Source organism: Acartia tonsa, chromosome 2, assembly GCF_053477335.1.
Source record: "Acartia tonsa isolate MP-2025a chromosome 2, ASM5347733v1, whole genome shotgun sequence".
Lineage (NCBI taxonomy): Eukaryota > Metazoa > Arthropoda > Copepoda > Calanoida > Acartiidae > Acartia > Acartia tonsa.
In genome coordinates this window covers 6,971,723-6,979,008 of record NC_137261.1, presented here as the reverse complement: position 1 = coordinate 6,979,008, position 7,286 = coordinate 6,971,723, and positions in this window count along the sequence as shown.

The window sequence follows — 7,286 nt, the reverse complement described above, 5'->3', positions numbered from 1 at the left end:
CAAGTTTTTTTCCATTAAATATTATTAAAGATGAATGTAAGCTGTTTTCTTTTAATATAATTTTTCAAATGACCTGTAGTGGCAGGTTTTGTCATAATCTTTAAATTTAAGTTATTTTTCTTCTATAGTAGCGCGGTTAGGTTAGGTTGGTTAAAGGAAGCCTTGCTTGGTTAGGTCAGATTTTTTCTACTGAGGTTAGATACATGTAAGACTTTGTATTGTAATTATTTGTTATATAGATATTTAAATTGTTTTGTGAAAATACCTTTAGAATTAAAAATTTAATATTAGCCATGTTTTCTGTGTAAAATCTTATTATGATAAGAATCTATGTTTATTTTATGACATAATAGATTAATACAGGACTGTTTTACCAAACTGTTACATTTAGTTTTCTGTTCGTTGCTGCAAAATAACAAAATAATATTTTCTTTATTTAATGTCATCTTATGTAGAACACAGTGCGTTAAATTTAGGTGTATGTCTTAAAATATCGTAACAAGCAACTAATCTTTAGATTGGATAACCTTTTCTCGTATTCATTCGAATCCGGTGGATAGGAACCGGTTCTCATCCATACGAAAAAACTATGTCTAGCATCGTATTATATTCAGCTTTCTACGAATATAAAAATGTACAATCATAAGATTAAAACCAGTTTTTTAGCCGGTGTCTTCGACACCTCGGGGCTAAAAAAACTAGTTTTAATCTTATAATTGTACATTCTATATCCGCGGAAAGCCGTTTATAATACGATGCGAGAAATAACTATTCTCATATTCAATGATAAAGCATTTCCCTAGTTTTTTATTACCACCAACGCTTTGAACTAGAAATGGCAGCAGGAGCTAATAGCCCAAATACTTATATCATGACGTAACGTACGCCTAATAACATAAATTAAATAGGAAATTAATGTAAATAAACAACTCAAAGAACGAATAAATATTTCTTACCCAAGGAATAAATTTACGACCGAGGTTGAAAGGAAGACTTTTTTGTGTCTACCTTCCAAAAAAATGTAAAAAAATCTCAAACTGTATAAAAAAGTAAAGCGAAATGATAAACATATTATGAAATATGACCGTGCTATAATAATACTTTCAATATAAATTGTAATTCTAAAATCTGATGTCATCTGTGTGCTCTCAGCTTAACTTCACTAGTTATTAAAACTTCATTCAAATAAGGGGAACAATTAATCTTATCATTTGTAACTGCATACGTATTCGCTAGCAAATTTTATCTGTTTTTGTGAAGAAAGATATAAAACGAATAATCAACAAAGCATAATAATATATAAAAAATGGTCATAACGCACAAAAATGGAATGTAAACACTAAAAACAATGAACTATTTAAGAAATAAAACACAATATATTACATAATATCCATATCAGTTTTGCAGTTTGTTATTAAAAAAGTATAAATTTTACCAGAAACAACATATGAGAAAATTATTGAGACCCAGAACAATCAAACTGACACTAGTACACGAGATGTGTTTCTGTCAGTTGCACTTTTTCCATGAACTAAAATAAATGACAAGAAAATTGCACATTTGGACGACAGAAAATGTATTGTACTACAATTATCTATACAGTTCAATGATGTTATCGTCCGCTACATGCAGATATACAGACAATAGAGAAGGAACTTTTCTTTATAGTACACGATATTCGTAAGAACAAAAACGAGCGCCGTACCGCAGTCAGACTTAGGTTTTCTTTCAATAGAGGCTATAATTAGAAATTGTTTCATAATAACCTGAAAACAGTATGCTGCAACTGTTAATGTATTTTTTTTATACATAGTACTTTTTTTAATTCACTTGAAAATTAAATTTCTCGCCTACACTTAACTTTAATCTTATAAACTCCCCTTTTAAATCTATTTGTTTAATTTTAAATACAAAACTTGTCTTACAACTAATTGACATAAATTCGTAGGTAGATGTTATTATTATCATAGTCAACTTTCTTCAACGTAGGGAAATATAAAATAAACTTTTAACACTGCAGATATATGATTGCTGATTTTTTAGGATACCTTTTCTTGAAATGAATTCATTATACAACTTTTGTATTTCAGCCTGTCAGTCTGTCATTCCCAACACCATAGACGTCCAAGGGGGGGGGGGGGTTAAAGGGTAATTACCCCCCTCCCCAAAAAAAAAAATTTGGATTTAAATATTTACCCCCCTCCCCAAATAAAAAAATGCCTCTATGAAAAAAAGTTTACCCCCCCCCCCCAAAAAAAAAAAAAAAATTTTATTTTCAAAATTTTTCTTCCCCCCCCCCCAATTAAAAAAGCTTGGACGCCCCTGCCAAACACCTTAAATTCTTATGTCCTATTTTCTCTTTCTTTTCATCTACTCACTGTTCATTTGATTGATAATTCACTTTTTGTGCTTAGCTACTTATAGATGTATAAACTTAAAAAATTTTTTGCTTGGTGGGAATTAAACTTTTTTTTAAATATCCAATGAACATGTCATATTTTAAATTCTTTTTTTGTATATCTAAACAAATGTTCAAAAATTTGATGCATAGCATTTCTATATGTGCACTCTTTCCTTACATACTGACTTACTACAACATATTTTACCTTTCAGTCTCCCCCCTCCCCCCCCCAAAAAAAATATATATATCCGCTTTTGGCAGGTGCGTGTCTATGAAAGTGTATCAAGATTTTTAGAAATTAGCCAGAAAGGTTTACGAGATATCAAGTGACAGACAAAAAGAAACAATTTGTATTTACAAACTGTCCTATTTAATTGCATGGCAAATGTTTTTTGTAATAGCCAGTCCTATAATATAATCCTATTATATAAAGTAATAAGATTTTTTGTCTGTAGCGAAGGATCTCAATAAGTGCTGAACTGATATGGTTCTTCTTTACAGTGAATCCTCTTATAAGCTCTGAGATGGTTTTATGCTATTTCTTTTATTATAAGTCTGGGTAGTCTGGGTATGGTTTTAGGCTATTTTTCTGCTCTTTGAATATAGAGCCCCTAGATGCTAGGGGCGCATCCGCTGGTCTTTATAATGAAGTAAAAGGATGTTTGTCTGTCTGTTTGTTTGTACCAAAGGATCTTGCGAACGGCTGACCCGATCGCGTTCTCCTTAACAGGGTAGCTTCTCATAGGTCCCAGGAAGGTTTATAACTATTTTGGGGGAGGGTACCACCACCTTCCCAAGAGAAATAAAAAAAAAAAATTTTACGTAGAGACTTGAACGCAACATAGAAAGGTTACGTATTTATAAAAAAAGTGCCACTATAGGCCTCTGGGGGCGTATCCTCTAGTAATTATAAAAAGTAAAAACTTTGCTGCTAATGGATGAATTTCACCTTGTTTTTCCTATTATTTATCGCATGGTGGCTACTAGCTAGTGAGTAATGAAATTAATAAATTAGAGAATTAATAATTATCTAGTGATTTTGTTTTATCCCCCCATAATTCCATCCGCCATCACTAATATAGATAAATATTAATCAATTTCAATTAATTTAAATAATTTAGTTTGAGAAATAAAATTTCCTAATTTCTGGAACGTATTCTATGTAAACAATTATTGTAATTCGAAAAATATATATATTGAAATATTTAAAGAAATAATTCAAACTAATTTTAATCTGTGAATACTAATCCCTTTTTCATGGACGCCATTAAATTAATTAAACATAATGTTAAAACTATTTATATTAAGGGACAGAAATATATATTCAAACAAACAATTATATATGTAATAGTTATTTCTCGGATCGTATTATAAACAGCTTTCCGCTGATATAGAATATACAATTTTATAAGATTAAAACCAGGAAGGTTTGAGCAGAATATTTTATAATTTGTCTGTTAGTTGAGCCCCGCTATAATGGATGTTTTTATCTTGTTTTCTGCACATTTTAATGACACAACCCAATCTTTCCAGATTTTGTATAATTTTTTGAGGAACACGACTCCAGTGACGTCATATTTTTCTTTCCCAAAAAGGGGAAGGGGGAAAAATCTCTTCAAAAGAGATGGGGAAAACCCCCTTTTCTCCCATCTCTTTTTTTCTTCCCCCCTTCCCTTTTTCGGGAAAGAAAAATATGACGTCACTGGAGTCGTGTTCCTCAAAAAATTATACAAAATCTGGAAAGATTGGGTTGTGTCATTTTAATGATCCTCATATCCATGAAATAGGAAATGATAAACTTCACACAATTATAGAAAAGCTTCGCTACGATTTGTTTCTTGATTTGTCAAATTGAAATTGAATTTTTGGTCTACCAATTGATATTTCCAATTTTAGTCCCTGCCTGTGTTATTTTATGTGAAAAGTATATTAAATTAATCGTAATATGTAAATAATCCCTTACTTTGTTTATAAATCCCCCTTTTCTTTTAATTGGACAATTAATAGAAAACTTACATACACCATTAATTTTCTTTTCAGTTTATTAACTAATTAGTTAAATTACATGATTTTGGTATTCATACTTAATGTTTTTTTTTGCTGTTTGTCTAAGTAAATTGCATACTAGATTATTACTTTTTAAAAAAATTGGGCACTCTTAGACTAAAACATGAATGATTATTATATGTAAAAGTGAAAAGTCTCATAAACAAATTAGAATAAGAACCAGTTAAAAGAAGTCTTTTAAATCAAGGGATAAAATATAACTAATAGAGGAATCACCATGCAAAGTTTGAAATCGATAGGACAATTATAACATGTCTAAATTAATTAAAAGAGATATCCTTTATGATCGGACAAACAATACATTATTATAGAAAAGCTTCGCTTCTTTTAAAAAAACTAATTTAGTTTAGTGATTGCCGAGATCTTAAGAGAAACAAACTTCTAGCCCTTTTGATAATAGGATTGTAAAAACGTGGTCAGATTTGAACAAAAAAAAAGTTTTATTATCCTATTTTATAAAGTTATAAGGTTTTTTTTGTCTGAAGCTTAAGATTTCAATAACTACTGAGCTGATTAAGTTCTACTTTATAGAGAAGCATTACATAGGTCCCATGATAGATTTATTACTTGGAATGGTTTTATGCTATTTTTTGTCCTATATCTGCCCCTTTGAATACAGCTGCTAGCTCATAATATAATATCATATCTTTTTGCAATATGTATTCGGGTTGAAGTTGACAATTTTTTACAGAGAGAAAGAGAGAGATGGTTATCATAATTCAGATTAAAACTTGCAAAAGCCATGTGGTGGAATTCACGAGGTATGTTACAAGATTTGTACTGTTTGATCAACACAAAAATAATTTAAAAGCTACAAAAGTATAAATCTAATTTTTTACAAAACAAACATTTCATCAATAACTTGTAATTGTGAAAATAAATACTGGTACATGGTATGTCCGACTAACTGACCGTCAATCATTGATTGGATTTCAAGGTTAAACTAAATAAATCATTTAAAATACATGTCATTATTTTATCATTATGTTTATGCTGTGCTATTTGTTGACTTGACATAATTGTTCTTGTTAAAAAATTCTAATTAGCAAATAAAAAGAATGGGCAGTGCATTTCCTTAAATGGACTGTTAACTTAGTAAAGTTAAAGTGTGTGCCTTTTTTTATAATAATCAGTACTTTTTTGCTTCATTGCTAAACAATAGTGGCTTATAAATAACCTGAATACATGCAAACAACTAAGTTTAATTAAGATATATATGTTTAACTGTAAATTGTTTTATACTAACAATTCAAATTATGATAAAAGGGATTAAATTTTATAAAATAAAGTGTTTAATTTATATTCATAAAATAATTATAATTACTGTAAAAATTTACTAGGGCTGCACCTCTAGCATCTAAGATCTTTGAATTGAGTCAGCAGAAAATAGCTTAAAACCATCCAAAGACTTATATCTAGAACTAAATCAGCCTGAATCTATTTTAGGACCTAAAAAAGGCATTCCTATTGCGTTGAACTCAATCAGTTCAGTGGTTTGGTTAGTGAGATTTTAATGGTAAACAAAGAAAAACTTACAACTTTAAATACCAGAATACCATTAACTCCTGGGCTCAGCGGCAGATAATATTAGTTGCAGCTCATCTTGTCTACGGCTACATGTTATTATTAGAAGGAATCTTTACTGCTCCTGTTAATTATTGAGGTAAATTTTTGGGTAAATAACCTAATCAGCAATTAAATTTTTAAATTCAACAAATTATTACAAATTACTCTAATTAGATTATTTTGATAAAAAGCTCTGTATAGATTTATCGATCAATGTGTGTTCACAATGTGCTCTTGAAAACTTCAAATTTACTTGTCCAGGAGCACAGTGTATGGGTGTATTGTAGACAACTTTCCGCGGATATTGAAATGGTAAATTATATGTTTAAAACTAGTTTTGTTAGCCCAAAGGCCCATGCCAACCAAACTGATATGAAACTTATGTTTTCATTTTAACATTCGTGAAATTTTAGTTTTTTTATACGATGCTAAGTATTATTTTTTAATTTGACATAGAACTGGTTCTAAACCAGCTGATGTTAATCGGTTTGAAGCCATACTGGAAAGATTATTCAAATAGTACAAACCTGAATATTATAATGGTGTGTTGCCTTAGTGTGCACTAGGCATGCAAGCAATATTTCAGGTTAAGGAACAACTAAAAACAGGCAAAGATAATTTAAAAGTAACATGATCTCTGTGTGTGTGTGTCTGTTTGTACTGAAGGATCTCACTAACTGAATCAAAATGGTTCTTCTTTACAATATAGCTTCTCATAAAACATTGATTTTAAATAGGTCTTTTAACAATATATTAATTTTTTATGCTCAGTTTGATGTATGTTTGGATATTTTGTATTAGGATGTCATTTATACTTCTTTTCCCGTTTTTGAAAGAAAATTGCACAACATTTTAGTGCAAAAATATTTGTGCAAATATGTAGTTGGTCCATTCACGTAGCAAACTAGTATGCAAATAAATGTGTCTGGTGCAACAGTATACAAAATTAGGGTCCTTCCGGGCAATTGTATGATCAACACAGGGCACTGAATAAATGTCTCTAGTGCACTTTATACAAACTAAAGGGAACTTCTGGGCAATTTTATGGACAACACTGGGCACTAAAAATATCTAACTAGTGCACAATTTACATAATTAGGAACCAAAAGTAGGCACTCTTATGATCAACACAGGGCGCTAAATATATGTGTCTGGGGCAATAGTATCCAAAATTAGGGCCATTCTGTGCAATGTAGGATCAACGATCAACACAGGGCACTAAATAAATTGTTGGTGCAACAGTATACAATAT